Source organism: Mustela erminea, chromosome 16, assembly GCF_009829155.1.
Source record: "Mustela erminea isolate mMusErm1 chromosome 16, mMusErm1.Pri, whole genome shotgun sequence".
Taxonomy (NCBI): Eukaryota; Metazoa; Chordata; class Mammalia; order Carnivora; family Mustelidae; genus Mustela; species Mustela erminea.
This window is the reverse complement of record NC_045629.1, coordinates 37259329-37272809: the sequence shown is the minus strand read 5'-3', so window position 1 is coordinate 37272809 and position 13481 is coordinate 37259329.

Here is a 13481-nt window from a genome sequence, read left to right as displayed (position 1 = left end):
TGCTGTGGTGAGTGCTGTGAAGTGTGTAAACCTGGCGATTCACAGACATGTACCCCTGGGTATAAAAACATATTATATGTTTATAAAAAATAAAAAATTAAAAAAATATATATCAGTTGGGGGAGACAGGGTGGCTCAGTCAGTTAAGAGTCAGAGTCTTGGTTTTGGCTCAAATCATGATTTATGGGTTGTGAGATCAAGCCTCACATTGGGCTGTCTGCTCAGGTTGGGAGTTGGCTTGAAGGTTCTCTCCCTTTGCTCCTTCCCCCTAAAACAACTAAATACATCTTTTTAAAAAACAAAAATAAAAATGTTACATCAGGTTTTGTCCCTGGATTTTTCTTGGACTCTAAGTAAAAGCCCAAGTTTTTATAATGGATCAAACTGTCTGTCTTCTAAAACTCTTCCATTTATTCACTCCCATTTAGTCACACTGGTCTTTTTGCTACCTTTCAGACACACCAAGCAAACTCCCATCTTAGGGCTTTTGCATTTCTTACTTCCTCTGCTTCAAAGGTTCTCTCTCAAGATATCTGCACTATATCCCTCACTTCCTGATTCTGCTCAAATGTCAGCTTCTCAGTGAGACTTTTTCTGAGGACTTCTAGATACAACTTATTCACCTCTACTCCTACCCAGACCCATAATTCCCTAATCTTTCTCCATAACACTAATCACTTTCTGAAATATCTTGTATTTTTTTGTTGTTGTTGTTATTGCTAGTTGTCTTCTACTAGTAAATAAGCAAAATGAAGGCAGGGTCTAAATTAGGTTCTGTCCTATGAATAGGGCTTGGTATTTAAGAGATGCTCAATAAATACTTATTTAAAAAATGAAATATTTCACTTTTTCCTTAAGCCACTGCTACTTGCTAATAAATTCCCCAAGTTGCTTTCAAGTTTCAGGACTATCAATTTACTTTAAAAAAAGTGAATTTCATTTTAATGTTTATCATTACTACATTACATTTTGTATCATCTCTACATACTTTCTTAACTACCCAAAATCATGCCAAACCTCCTATTTATTCTAATAATCCTTGTAACTATCCTGGTATGTTAGAAAGCTGATTTTTTTTTAATAATAAAAGTTTAGTACGGTATAAAATTTTATAATTTTATTTACTATTACATGATCAATTAAAAAGTATGAATTGTATTTATCTTACAGTTACTGGTTACAATGTGATTTAAAAAGATGTAAGATTTCTGGGTAGGAATAAAAATTTGAGTGCTTGGTGTTTTATTTATCATAAAAATGTGTGACAAAGATGATTAAGAAGCACTGCATTAATTTCTGTGTCAGTGGTTTTAGGAAAAGAAAAGCCATTATTCTTCAGATGCTGATATTCATTATCAATGCTAGACTGGTTCAGTGATGTGTAGAATTTAGAACTCTGCAATTATACTATAAAATTTTTTTCAGTATTGTAATTCCTACAGGAAAATATCTTCTTTATTTTGAAGATAAATTTCTTCATCTTCCAATCCTTTTCCTTCAATGGAATAATCATTTTATAAAATAATTTTCAACATTGTGAAGTTTCTTAGGAATGAAACCATTGTCCCAGCAAGAGTCTATTCTTAGGAAGTAGCAGAATGAGAAACACTATTACAATTTAGATCCTAATGATTACTTCTTAAATGTTCCCGTTTACATTTTACTTCCCCTTTATATCGCTTTAATTTTCTCTATTCCCTTCCAGGAAAAAATGAATGCATATAATAATAAAAATAATTAACATCTGAATAGCATCTTAACATTTTCAAAGCACTTTTACTTATATTGCCTCATTTACCTTAACAACAACACTGTAAATTTAAATAGTTGCTGTTTTCCTATTATCTAGTCAAAAAACATGAAGAACCTCAGATTTCAAATAATACTCACAGTGTCAAACACAGCTTCAGCTTGGTTCTAAATATCATTTTCTTCCCTGTCTTGTCATTATGCCTAAGGAATAGGCATAATGTCTAACTGTTATGCCCCAATAATGTGTCCATGATTAAAGGAGCGAGACTGATACAAAGTGAAGGTCAAGCAAAGCTTTATTTCACGCCAAGCATCAAGAATCTAACCAAACGTTTGGGGCCACACCTCTTACAAGAGGGGGTGACCCTTCTCTGTTTCACAGACTAGCTTTTAAGGAAGGGCAAAGGCCATGTGGTTGGTCCTGGCCACGCACAGGTGGCCAATGAGATTGTAACACACACAGGAAACTCCACAATGACGCTAGGTGACCAACTGAGTTACAATTTACCCTAGTAAACATTTGAACCAGCCTATTACACCTTGATTTGGATTGGTGCCCAAAAGGCTCCCAAAGGGCGGGCCCATACTCCTTGGTAACCAGGGAGACAGTATGCATCCTACCCACTGATCAGATGTCTCCACCTGGCCTGATCCACATTTGTATCTGGGCTTTGTTACCTGAAGCTGGTTTCTGGGACTTGTCTCCAAGTAAATCCCCTGGGGGAAGGGGAGCAGGGACAGTTTCTAAATAGGTCCTTACAAAACAAATGACATTTTTATAAGAATTTTATTCAAGTTATTATTGTTTATCTTGATAATATAACCTATGAAGCCAGAAGAACTAAGAATAAACAAAAATACCTATATTTCAAATATTGACTTAAAACTAAAAGTCAGGAAACATTCCTAGTAAGAATTACAAAATATCAGTTTTAATCTGGCTTAACAAACTGACATAATCCTTGCCAGACTGCATTCAATGAAAGCATGAATTAAGGTTACCACTAGACTTGAGATTTGAATAACTGAAAACTAAAGGAATGTAATAGAAATACACAATCATATTTTCTGGGTCAGTAAATCACAATATATTCATCTAGCAAAGCCACATGGAACTATATTGGAACCTGAGCAAAAAAAAAAAAAATATATATATATATATATATATATATATATATATATATATATATTTGCCCCCTATATATTCATACTAAAATACCCTCCCATAATTTGAGCTATGTGGAAAATGTTAATAAAATGTTCTGCATTCGGACGCTTGGGTGGCTCAATGGGTTAAAGCCTCTGCCTTTGGCTTGGGTCATGATCCCAGGGTCCTGGGATTAAGCCCCACATCAGGCTCTCTGCTAAGCAGAGAGCCTGCTTCCTCCCCTCTCTCTCTTCTCTCTGCCTGCCTCTCTCCCTCCTTGTGATCTCTGTCAAATAAATAAATAAGATCTTTTAAAAAAATGTTCTACACCAACAACAAAAATGAATAGATATAAAGCTCTGCATTGCCCAGTCAGTTCACACACCATTGTTGATTTATGAAAATAAATCCACCTAGCAAGGCCCCAAGCACCTGATTATTTAGGGCTGGTGGGAAATGACAGGACTCATCATTGAACAAAAAGGCAGAATCACAAAACAAACAAAAACAATTTGTATTTTGTTAATCATAGTATTTTATATTAATCTTGATTTTTCAAAATATTCACCAAATATTTTACCTTAACTACTTAGAGTTTTGGGTATGCCTTCCCTTAAATTTGGCATCTCATCTTAATCCCAGACCTGTCTCCAGGAACATTTTTAAGTATCATTGGAAAAAGATACCTGAAAAGCTGTAACTACAAATTGAAATAACCTACTTCAATAACAAAAAAATATATATATTTTCTGTTACAGCATATCATATTAAGCTAATGAGTTCTAGAGTCAGCTTCACCACTATGAAGAGGGTAACTTTGACCACTTTAGACCTCACTGTCCCTCAGTTTCATTTTCTATAAAACAAAGCTAATAAAGAAAATCTATGCCAGAAAATTATTTTATATGTTAGCACATAAAGCATCTTGAAGGGTACCTAGCATAGTAGGATCCCAAAGATGATGACTATTATCATATGCATATCAAGTACTATGAAATTTTATTATTATTATTACTATTATTATTTTAGTTATCTTCAACGTGGGTCTTGAGTTCAATACCTGTGATTAAGAGTCTGGATGCTTAACCAACTGAGCCACAGGCACCCCTAAGCTCTATGCAATTTTAAAATAAGAAAAATATGTATCACCCTATTACCAGTTTATTCCAGAGACACAGTAAGAACATTTTAGTAATTGATGCCAACAATATCATCTATCTTTTTGGAAAAAAATATAGCATTTTGTTTTCAAGGATTTATAATAAATATAATAAATATACCACCACTTCTACATACTTCCAAATGGATGTTTTAGAATTAGAAGAAGCTTGGGATTACTTTCATTTTTTAGCCCATGCTAGATGTAAGGAAATTATAAATGAATTTTTGTAAATGACTGGTATAAGATTAATGTATGAACACATGAGTACACAGATTGAAAAGTTAGGAGATAATAAAAACAAAAAAGTGCATACTTCTTTTAACATGTCTTACATTGCAAAATAATAGTTATTTCATGATGTGTATTCTTAACAGCACTATTTAAATTTTTAATCTCTCCTTAGTTCCTCACAACAAACCACAAAAAAGGACTCAATAATAAAGATCCAGCAGTGATTATTCACAGATGGAATCTGAAAACTTTTTCCCTTCTGGCCTTAATCTTGTATGCTTATGTCTTTAATATATATGTTCCCATCCACAGTGAAAGTTATCTTTCATACTTTAGCTTGTTAATACATTCCTGGCTATGAACAAATTCTTCCCATAATCAGCACACATATACAACCCTCAGCACTCTATCACTCCACCTTGCTGCTTGATCTTTTCATTCTTCTATCTATACTCCATTTATACTTTTCTTTATATTCTCTCCTGTTTTTTGGGGGGTAAACATTTATCCCTTTTGACCTAAGTTCTTACTAGATACAAGTGAGAATTATACATATTGTCTACAAAACCATGACGATCTTTATAAAACAAATAAATAAAAGTTGAGTTTTATTAGTTCCTACCACAAAACCTTCACAAATACTTGGAGGGGAAAAAAGAAACAAACAATTTTTTAATTCCTTAATTTTCTTATGTAGCTGATTTCTTTTTTTTTTTTTTAAGATTTTATTTATTTATTTGACAGAGAGAGAGAGATCACAAATAGGCAGAGAGACAGACAGAGAGAGAGATGAGGATAAGCAGGCTCTCTGCTCAGCCGGACTCGATCCCAGGCCCCTGGGATCATGACCTGAGCCGAAGGTAGAGGCTTAACCCACTGAGCCACCCAGTCGCCCCTTATGTAGCTGATTTCTAAATAGCAAATGATCTCTGACCATTAGGTCAACCTTGCATGAAATTAGAGAAGAAAACTACATAGATAAGCATTCTCTTTGATTAACTTTACTTGAGCTGCAGTTATGCAGGCAAAGCCTCAGAATACAGATGGTAAGGAGCACAGGAAAAAGGCAGATAAGGTGGAATCAAGTGGTAGTTAATGAGTAAAAAGTGCCATTTGGCTGATAAAACTGGTAGCTCTTCAATGAAAATCAAGATTGAAAACCAGTAAAATTAGAAAGAAGTAGGTATCAGACTGCCACCATACAGGCAAGAAGAGAATCTAACAAGGCAATCCAGCTGAAAGTATTAGTTCAAAATCTAGAGAATTGAACAAATGTACTCTATGAATTCAAGGGCTGGAAAGCTCAGTAAGAAGCTTAGTAAGAAAGCTCAAGAACAGAGTCAAGATGGCGGAGAAGTAGCAGGCTGAGACTGCTTCAGCTAGCCGGAGATCAGCTAGATAGCTTATCTAAAGATTGCAAACACCTGAAAATCCATCGGCAGATCGAAGAGAAGAAGAACAGCAATTCTGGAAACAGAAAAACAACCACTTTCTGAAAGGTAGGACCGGCGGAGAAGTGAATCCAAAGCGACGGGAAGATAGACCCCGGGGGGAGGGGCCGGCTCCCAGCAAGCGGCGGAACAACCGCGCACAAAATCAGGACTTTTAAAAGTCTGTTCCGCTGAGGGACATCGCTCCAGAGGCTAAACCGGGGCGAAGCCCACACGGGTTCAGCGTGGCCTCAGGTCCCACAGGGTCACAGAAGGATCGGGGGTGTCTGAGTGTCGCAGACCTTGCGGGTATTGGAACGGGAAAGCCGGCTACAGAGACAGAGCCGACAGTAAGCTCACAGCTCGGTGTTACCTTGAACCGGTCGCAGGCTCGGTGAGCTCGGAGCGCGGCCGGAGGTCAGGTAGACGGGAGTAACTGGCGCTGTTCTCTGAGGGCGCACTGAGGAGTGCGGCCCTGGGCTCTCGGCTCCTCCGGGCCGGAGACCAGGAGGCCGCCATTTGTATTCCCGTCCTCCGGAACTCTACGGAAAGCGCTCAGGGAACAAAAGCTCCTGAAAGCAAACCCGAGCGGATTACTCACCCCGGCCCCGGGTAAGGGCGGTGTCATTCCGCCTGGGGCAAAGACACTTGAGAATCACTACAACAGGCCCCTCCCCCAGAAGATCAACAAGAAATCCAGCCGAGACCAAGTTCACCTACCAAGGAGTGCGGTTTCAATACCAAGGAGACCAGCAGAATTCCAGAGGAGGAGAAAGCCAAGCACGGAACTCATGGCTTTTTCCCTGTGATTTTTTTTTAGTCTTGCAGTTAATTTAATTTTTTTTCTTTTTCATTTTTTGTTTTTTTTTTCTCTTGCCTTCGGGTAAAATTTTTTATTTTATTTTATTTTTTTAACTGTTACCTTTTTCTTTTTTTAACGATTTTTTACTAGTTTATCTAATATATATATTTTTTCTTTTTTACATTTTTCTTAGGTGTTTTCTTTTTTTTTAATTCTTTTCTTTTCTTTTTTTTTTCTTTTTTCTTTTTTTTTTCTTTCTTCCTTTTTGAACCTCTTTTTATCCCCTTTCTCCCCCCTCACGATTTTGGATCTCTTCTAATTTGGTTAAAGCATTTTTTCCTGGGGTTGTTGCCACCCTTTTAGTATTTTACTAGCCCCTTCATATACTCTTATCTGGACAAAATGACAAGACGGAAAAATTCAACACGAAAAAAAGAACAAGAGGCAGTACCGAAGGCTAGGGACCTAATCAATACAGACATTGGTAATATGTCAGATCTAGAGTTCAGAATGACAATTCTCAAGGTTCTAGCCAGGCTCGAAAAAGGCATGGAAGATATTAGAGAAACCCTCTCGAGAGATATAAAAGCCCTTTCTGGAGAAATAAAAGAACTAAAATCTAACCAAGTTGAAATCAAAAAAGCTATTAATGAGGTGCAATCAAAAATGGAGGCTCTCACTGCTAGGATAAATGAGGCAGAAGAAAGAATTAGTGATATAGAAGACCAAATGACAGAGAATAAAGAAGCTGAGCAAAAGAGGGACAAACAGCTACTGGACCACGAGGGGAGAATTCGAGAGATAAGTGACACCATAAGACAAAACAACATTAGAATAATTGGGATTCCAGAAGAAGAAGAAAGAGAGAGGGGAGCAGAAGGTATACTGGAGAGAATTATTGGGGAGAATTTCCCCAATATGGCAAAGGGAACGAGCATCAAAATTCAGGAGGTTCAGAGAATGCCCCTCAAAATCAATAGGAATAGGCCCACACCCCGTCACCTAATAGTAAAATTTACAAGTCTCAGTGACAAAGAGAAAATCCTGAAAGCAGCCCGGGAAAAGAAGTCTGTAACATACAATGGTAAAAATATTAGATTGGCAGCTGACTTATCCACAGAGACCTGGCAGGCCAGAAAGAGCTGGCATGATATTTTCAGAGCACTAAACGAGAAAAACATGCAGCCAAGAATACTATATCCAGCTAGGCTATCATTGAAAATAGAAGGAGAGATTAAAAGCTTCCAGGACAAACAAAAACTGAAAGAATTTGCAAATACCAAACCAGCTCTACAGGAAATATTGAAAGGGGTCCTCTAAGCAAAGAGAGAGCCTACAAGTGGTAGATCAGAAAGGAACAGAGATCATATACAGTAACAGTCACCTTACAGGCAATACAATGGCACTAAATTCATATCTCTCAATAGTTACCCAGAATGTTAATGGGCTAAATGCCCCTGTCAAAAGACACAGGGTATCAGAATGGATAAAAAAACAAAACCCATCTATATATTGCCTCCAAGAAATTCATTTTAAGCCCGAAGACACCTCCAGATTTAAAGTGAGGGGGTGGAAAAGAATTTACCATGCTAATGGACATCAGAAGAAAGCAGGAGTGGCAATCCTTATATCAGATCAATTAGATTTTAAGCCAAAGACTATAATAAGAGATGAGGAAGGACACTATATCATACTCAAAGGGTCTGTCCAACAAGAAGATCTAACAATTTAAAATATCTATGCCCCCACTGTGGGAGCAGCCAACTATATAAACCAATTAATAACAAAATCAAGGAAACACATCAACAATAATGCAATAATAGTAGGGGACTTTAACACTCCCCTCACTGAAATGGACAGATCATCCAAGCAAAAGATCAGCAAGGAAATAAAGGCCTTAAACGACACACTGGACCAGATGGACATCACAGATATATTCAGAATATTTCATCCCAAAGCAACAGAATACACATTCTTCTCTAGTGCACATGGAACATTCTCCAGAATAGATCACATCCTCGGTCCTAAATCAGGACTCAACCGGTATCAAAAGATTGGGATCATTCCCTGCATATTTTCAGACCACAATGCTCTAAAGCTAGAACTCAACCACAAAAGGAAGTTTGGAAAGAACCCAAATACACGGAGACTAAACAGCATTCTTCTAAAGAATGAATGGGTCAACCGGGAAATTAAAGAAGAATTGAAAAAAATCATGGAAACAAATGATAATGAAAACACAACGGTTCAAAATCTGTGGGACACAACAAAGGCAGTCCTGAGAGGAAAATATATAGCGGTACAAGCCTTTCTCAAGAAACAAGAAAGGTCTCAGGTACACAACCTAACCCTAAACCTAAAGGAGCTGGAGAAAGAACAAGAAAGAAACCCTAAGCCCAGCAGGAGAAGAGAAATCATAAAGATCAGAGCAGAAATCAATGAAATAGAAACCAAAAAAACAATAGAACAAATCAACGAAACTAGGAGCTGGTTCTTTGAAAGAATTAATAAATTGATAAACCCCTGGCCCGACTTATCAAAAAGAAAAGCGAAAGGACCCAAATAAATAAAATCATGAATGAAAGAGGAGAGATCACAACTAACACCAAAGAAATACAAACTATTATAAGAACATACTATGAGCAACTCTACGCCAATAAATTTGACAATCTGGAAGAAATGGATGCATTCCTAGAAACATATAAACTACCACAACTGAACCAGGAAGAAATAGAAAGCCTGAACAGACCCATAACCAGTAAGGAGATTGAAACAGTCATTAAAAATCTCCAAACAAACAAAAGCCCAGGGCCAGACGGCTTCCCGGGGGAATTCTACCAAACATTTAAAGAAGAACTAATTCCTATTCTCCTGAAACTGTTCCAAAAAATAGAAATGGAAGGAAAACTTCCAAACTCATTTTTTGAGGCCAGCATCACCTTGATCCCAAAACCAGACAAGGATCCCACCAAAAAAGAGAGCTATAGACCGATATCCTTGATGAACACAGATGCGAAAATACTCAACAAAATACTAGCCAATAGGATTCAACAGTACATTAAAAAGATTATTCACCACGACCAAGTGGGATTTATTCCAGGGCTGCAAAGTTGGTTCAACATCCGCAAATCAGTCAATGTGATACAACACATCAATAAAAGAAAGAACAAGAACCATATGATACTCTCAATAGATGCTGAAAAAGCATTTGACAAAGTACAGCATCCCTTCCTGATCAAAACTCTTCAAAGTGTAGGGATAGAGGGCACATACCTCAATATCATCAAAGCCATCTATGAAAAACCCACCACAAATATCATTCTCAATGGAGAAAAACTGAAAGCTTTTCCGCTAAGGTCAGGAACACGGCAGGGATGTCCATTATCACCACTGCTATTCAACATAGTACTAGAGGTCCTAGCCTCAGCAATCAGACAACAAAAGGAAATTAAAGGCATCCAAATCGGCAAAGAAGAAGTCAAATTATCACTCTTCGCAGATGATATGATACTATATGTGGAAAACCCAAAAGACTCCACTCCAAAATTGCTAGAACTTATACAGGAATTCAGTAAAGTGTCAGGATATAAAATCAATGCACAGAAATCAGTTGCATTTCTCTACACCAACAGCAAGACAGAAGAAAGAGAAATTAAGGAGTCAATCCCATTTACAATTGCACCCAAAACCATAAGATACCTAGGAATAAACCTAACCAAAGAGACACAGAATCTATACTCAGAAAACTATAAAGTACTCATGAAAGAAATTGAGAAAGACACAAAGAAATGGAAAAATGTTCCATGCTCCTGGATTGGAAGAATAAATATTGTGAAAATGTCTATGCTACCTAAAGCAATCTACACATTTAATGCAATTCCTATCAAAGTACCATCCATCTTTTTCAAAGAAATGGAACAAATAATGCTAAAATTTATATGGAACCAGAAAAGACCTCGAATAGCCAAAGGGATATTGAAAAAGAAAGCCAACGTTGGTGGCATCACAATTCCGGATTTCAAGCTCTATTACAAAGCTGTTGTCATCAAGACAGCATGGTACTGGCACAAAAACAGACACATAGATCAATGGAACAGAATAGAGAACCCAGAAATAGACCCTCAACTCTATGGTCAACTAATCTTCGACAAAGCAGGAAAGAATGTCCAATGGAAAAAAGACAGCCTCTTCAATAAATGGTGCTGGGAAAATTGGACAGCCACATGCAGAAAAATGAAATTGGACCATTTCCTTACACCACACACAAAAATTGACTCAAAATGGATGAAGGACCTCAATGTGCGAAAGGAATCCATCAAAATCCTTTAGGAGAACACAGGCAGCAACCTCTTTGACCTCTGCTGCAGCAACATCTTCCTAGGAACAACGCCAAAGGCAAGGGAAGCAAGGGCAAAAATGAACTATTGGGATTTCATCAAGATCAAAAGCTTTTGCACAGCAAAGGAAACAGTTAACAAAATCAAAAGACAACTGACAGAATGGGAGAAGATATTTGCAAACGACATATCAGATAAAGGACTAGTGTCCAGAATCTATAAAGAACTTAGCAAACTCAACACCCATAGAACAAATAATCCAATCAAGAAATGGGCAGAGGACATGAACAGAGATTTCTGCAAAGAAGATATCCAGATGGCCAACAGACACATGAAAAAGTGCTCCATATCACTCGGCATCAGGGAAATACAAATCAAAACCACAATGAGATATCACCTCACACCAGTCAGAATGGCTAAAATCATCAAGTCAGGAAATGACAGAGGCTGGCGAGGATGCGGAGAAAGGGGAACCCTCCTACACTGTTGGTGGGAATGCAAGCTGGTGCAGCCACTCTGGAAAACAGCATGGAGGTTCCTCAAAATGTTGAAAATAGAACTGCCCTATGACCCAGCAATTGCACTATTGGGTATTTACCCTAAGGATACAAACGTAGTGATCCAAAGGGGCACATGCACCCGAATGTTTATAGCAGCAATGTCCACAATAGCCAAACTATGGAAAGAACCTAGCTGTCCATCAACAGATGAATGGATCAAGAAGATGTGGTATATATACACAATGGAATACTATGCAGCCATCAAAAGAAATGAAATCTTGCCATTTGCGACAACATGGATGGAACTAGAGCATATCATGCTTAGCGAAATAAGTCAAGCAGAGAAAGACAACTATCATATGATCTCCCTGATATGAGGAAGTGGTGATGCAACATGGGGGCTTAAGTGGGTAGGAGAAGAATCAATGAAACAAGATGGGATTGGGAGGGAGACAAACCATAAGTGACTCTTAATCTCACAAAACAAACTGAGGGTTGCTGGGGGGAGGGGGTTTGGGAGAAGGGGGTGGGATTATGGACATTGGGGAGGGTATGTGCTTTGGTGAGTGCTGTGAAGTGTGTAAACCTGGTGATTCACAGACCTGTACCCCTGGGGATAAAAATATATGTTTATAAAAAATAAAAAATTAATTAAAAAAAAAAAAAGAAAGCTCAAGAACAAGTAAGTGCAGGTGTTCTTAACTGGAGTTAAGAGAAAATTATGTCGGTAAGTGGATTCTGTACCACATTTTTATAGTTATATTTCTCAGCCCATCTGCTTTACCCCAACTTCTTTAGAGTAAAAAAAAATTTTTTACATTAATATTACTCTATTTTCTTCACTTTTGAGTTTTTGCTCAATTTCACATTATCTCCCATAGACAAAAGTCTTTTTTTTTTTTTTTAGTTTATTTATTTATCAGAGAGAGAGAGAGGGGGAGAGAGCGAGCACAGGCAGACAGAATGTCAGACAGAGGCAGAAGGAGAAGCAGGCTCCCTGCCGAGCAAGGAGCCCGATGCAGGACTCGACCCCAGGACGCTGGGATCATGACCTGAGCTGAAGGCAGCTGCTTAACCAACTGAGCCACCCAGCCGTCCTGACAAAAGTCTTTCAATTCTGATCTTAGGAACCTCCCCACCCCAAGTTTGGTGCTTTGATCAACATCACCTGGAGACTTCTTAGAAATGCACATTCCAGACCATGTGAATCAGAATGTCTGGGATTAGGATGCAGCAATACATTTAGTTCACAAACTTTCCAGGTGGTTCTGATGTATGTACAGTTTCAAGAGCTCTTGCTTTGTCATGCATCATTGAATCAAGTACCTGGTGTTTAAGGTAACAAAATACATTTTGCCATAGAGCTCAACTGAAATTGTCTCAGAACTTTATGAAGAGAAGGGGAACTGGAATAAAAAAAATTAATTCTAAATTAGAAAGATGAAAAAGATTCATGAGATTTTAGGATTATTTAAAGCTCATCCTATCTCCTTCTTAGTGTCCAGAAAAGATTTTAGTTAAATTAATTTGAGAGTTGTCACCTAAATTAATGTTATATACACATTATATAATTATATGAAACATATAGATACTATATAATCATATACATTTTGTTGAAAAAAAATATTTTAACTCATGTTTCTTTCTCCAAAGTTTAAAGTTATAGTTTATTTTAAAAATCTTAGATGTTGTTTTCTTCATGTATTAATTATTGAGGTATAACTAGGCTTTAGGATTTAAATTATTCTATAATTATGTGCTACCCTTTAATTCTAGTTTAGGCTTTAGTTTTATTATATATATACTTTATTATTTTTTTTATTCCACCTAATTTCACAAATATTTTCAAGTGGCATTTAAAAATGGACTTTAAGAAAAATAATGAGAAAATAAAAATAGAATAATGAGAATATAATTACAAGTAGAAATTAGGACTAAGTAAGGGAGGTGGAAAAAAAGACTCTGGAAAGAGATCACAATACTTATCAGAACACAAAGATAATAGATATTTCAATTACATTGGGAAAAAAAATATTTCTGACACACAGATAAGTATATGAAATAAAATAAAGTGGGGCCCTTTAACTCATGCAGTATAAAAAAGGCATGCCACAGGAATT